Genomic DNA, 3,636 nt, shown 5'->3' with positions numbered 1-3,636 from the left:
AGTTTTTCTTGTCCTTCAAAGACCAAAAATATTTTTCCAAAAGTTCATTAGATTTCAGCTTGATTTTCAACTAGTTTTTCAATCTTTTCGGTAACCGATTTTTACCTGATTTTGACCAAACCAAAGAGCAACGTTTTAGCCATCAAATACACATCAAAAACACATCAAATATCATGAATTTTATGGCTGGAAAGCCACGTTTTCCAGCATCAACAACAACAACTTCAGATCCATCAAAAACTTGATTTTCAAGCATTAAACAACAAGATCTCATGATCAAACCATCACACAAACACTCAAAATCAAGCTTCAAGCAACAAGAGCTGATTTAACACTTCAAGAACCAAACCAATCACTGATTAATTTACCAAACCTTACCTCCTTTGCAGCTGCCAAGAATTGAACCAAGAACAAGCTTCCAAAAGCACTTTTACGCCTATTTTAACATCAAAAACAACTTTAGAACCATATGAACCATGAAGGCTGAAGCTTTATGATGGTGAAAAGTAGGTTTTCCTCACCTCAAGGCAGCTAGAAATCACGTTTTCTTAGAGCCTGTGGTGATTGAATAAGAGATCTTAAGAGAAAACATGAAGAAAACATCATCAGCTTGAGTTCCCACCATGGATGAAACTTCAAGGAGGAGGAGCAGCCATCATGCCTTGATTTACTCCATGAAAATTGATATAGAAATGAAGAGGAGGAAGAGGTGATCATTTTGGTCAGATTAGATTTTTGATAGGGGTTTTAGTTTGAAAAAGAACGGAGAAAGAAGCTTAGGTGTTCATGGAAGTTTTCATGGAAGTTCTTCCATTTCTCTCTCTAGAATTTCGAATTCTAACTTGTTTAGAAAGTAAAAATGATAGTAATGATGATACATGGGAGAACGTGGGGTTTGGATAAGCATTATCCTAAATTTTGGTGTAAAAATATCTCAAGAAAGGATAATTACGGAAGCTAGATGTATTAGAACACAAGTATTTCTTACTTTATCCTTAAGAAAGCTTTGCTTAGAGAGCAAGAAAGGAAACATGTGGTGGCTAACTCTGGGAGAGCCACGTATCACAGGGTGCTAACTCATCAGAGTTTAATAGTAAAATATAAGTTTGAAGATAATTACTAAAACTAGATACATCAGATTACATTACTAAAGGATAAGCATGAATGTTAATAGTATAAATGATACTAGTAACATGATAATTATGAGAATAAAAGATATATGATGAAGCATTAGCATTGCTAAGTTCATCTAAGAATGCCGGTATTATCCATTACCGGTAGATTTCTAGCTCAGTTATTATATTACCAAACACAGATCAACATTAACCACATTAAAGAAAATAATAATATAATATTCCAAATAAAATAATAATATATGAATATTATATTAATATAATTTTTCTCTCGAAATTCGAGACCGGCTCGTCACATAGAGACAAACTACGGAAATCAGAATTTTGAAATTCGGACCCGAAGTGGTTCAAAAACGCAACTTTTTGCGACGTGCCTGCTTAGATTAGGAGAGGTGTCTGGTGCAGTCAAGCTGCTGACTCAGCAGCTTGATGACATAGCACCTGTGTAGTGGAGGTGCTTATAAGCACTAAAATTCCTAAAAATTCGATAAAAATTCCGGTTGATCCCGAAAAAAGCGCCGTTTCTTCGAGGCTAAAGGCTAGGCCGTTACACTGGCCACACGGCCATGCCTAGACTATTTTCTCTTATGTATTTTCTATGGTAGAGTTTTTACACCTCATAGATTAAGGTGCGGAGCTCTGCTGTTCTTCATGAATTAATGCAAGTATTATTGTTTCTCTTTCAATTCACGCCTACTTCTTCTCCAAGATATACTCTCGTACTTAATTCAGTTAAGTCAGAATGAAGAGGTGACCCATGACAATCACTGATGCACGGAAACTTGTCTCTCAACAATTTTCCCTCAGCAAGTATACCGAATTGTCGTCAAGTAAAAACTCACAATAGAGTTAGGTCGAATTCCACAGGGATTGATTGGTCAAGCAACTTTAATTGGAGGAATGTTCTAGTTGAGCTAAGCATAATTTGATTGGAGATTGCAGGAAATTAAATGGCGGAAAGTAAATGGCAGGAAATGTAATTACTGGAAATAAAGGACTGAAATGACGGAAAGTAAATTGCAGAATCTTAAATGGGGAATGGGGAAGATGAACATAAAAGTAAATGGTAGAAAGTAAAGAGAATGGGTAAGATCAGAAATGGGGAGTTCATTGGGCTTAGAAGATGTTGTATTCTCCGGATCAAGTTCATTTTCATCTCTTCCTCAATCAATGCATTCATTGATCTCCTTGGCAATTTTAAGTGATTGAATTCCAATTCCTTGGTAATTCAATCTCTCAAATCTTGATCAATAGCCAATTCCTTGGTCTAATTGCTCATGAGAAGAGATGAAGTGTGGTCATTGATTATACCACATGTATTCCCAAATCAAAATGTTGGTAGGATTATATGTCACTATATCCATCCAAACCCCAATTTGGTCCAACATGAGAAAGCATTTTTAGCATGATCTCTTCATTCCTCTTCCAAGGTTCCGAAGAGATCCAAGTATGAATAGCTTCTTTTCCAAGACAACTACCCAATTGGATGAAGATTGAAAGCTTTCTAGTAAGATCAAAAGAAAAGAAAGAAAAAGAATAATGAAAACTATTACTGATCAATCGAATTACAACAAAGCTCCCTAACCCAATGAAAGGGGTTTAGTTGTTCATAGCTCTGGAAATGGAAAACAGAGATGGAAAATATATTCTCAAAGTAAAACTAAAAGTGCAGATAAAGTAAAATTATACAGAGAGTAGTTCTCCCAATTGCCAAAAGCTCCCTTCTCTAGTTCAAAACTACTCCTATATATACTACTCTTCTGATCTTCTAGTTGGCTCTTCAAGTCTTTGGATATAGGCCTTTGGATCTTGAGTTAAAGCAGTTTGGAATCTTTAGTGGGCTCAGCTTTACTTGCAAAGAAAGTGTGAAGTAGGCATGGACTTTAGCTAGGACGTTAGTGGCATTAACGTTAAGTGAAAATGTGGGTTCGAGAACGTTAGTGACAAAGGTGAGTGTCACTAGCGTTGGCTCATCATTTCTTTCCTCCACATTAGCTTCCACGTTAATGCAATTAACGTGGCTCATAGTGGCTTGGTCTAACGTTAGTGACAAAGGTGAGTGTCACTAACGTTGGCGATTCCTTGCTCCTCCCACATTAGAGTTCACGTTAATGTAGTTAACGTGACTCTTAACGTGGCCAATTAGGCTTAGTCCAACGTTAGTGACAAAGGTGAGTGTCACTAAGTTGGCATTGTCTTCCCTTTCCACGTTAGAGTTTACGTTAACTGAGTTAACGTGACTCTTAACCTGGCCAATTGCCAATATGGAGCGTTAGTGGTATTCACTTTTACCACTAATGCTGGAGCTCCCTTTCTCTCCATGTTAACTACCACGTTAATGTAGTTAACGTGGCAATTAACGTGGGCCATGATGGTTTCGAAGGCGTTATTGGAAATCACTTTTCTCATTAACGTTGTAAGTTTATTCCCATTCCACGTTAGTGGTCACGTTAATTAGATTAACGTGGCTGCTAATGTGGCTTTTCCTTGCTTCCTTTGTCCT

At 36.9% G+C, this 3,636-nt stretch overlaps 1 long non-coding RNA gene across 1 annotated transcript in view; it reads right to left on the bottom strand.

The window, feature by feature from the left end:
* LOC110262901 overlaps positions 1-711 on the bottom strand; it is a 2,026-nt gene extending 1,315 nt beyond the window's left edge. Inside the window, exons 1-2 of the long non-coding RNA XR_002347914.1 lie at positions 522-711; positions 379-436 (exon numbers count right to left, since the gene is read on the bottom strand). This is a non-coding gene — a long non-coding RNA (uncharacterized LOC110262901). The remainder of the gene's footprint in view (positions 1-378; positions 437-521) is intronic.

This window comes from Arachis ipaensis, chromosome B05 (genome assembly GCF_000816755.2).
Source record: "Arachis ipaensis cultivar K30076 chromosome B05, Araip1.1, whole genome shotgun sequence".
NCBI classification, from domain to species: Eukaryota; Viridiplantae; Streptophyta; class Magnoliopsida; order Fabales; family Fabaceae; genus Arachis; species Arachis ipaensis.
The sequence above is the reverse complement of the archived record's forward strand: the minus strand, read 5'-3'. Positions and strand labels throughout refer to the sequence as shown.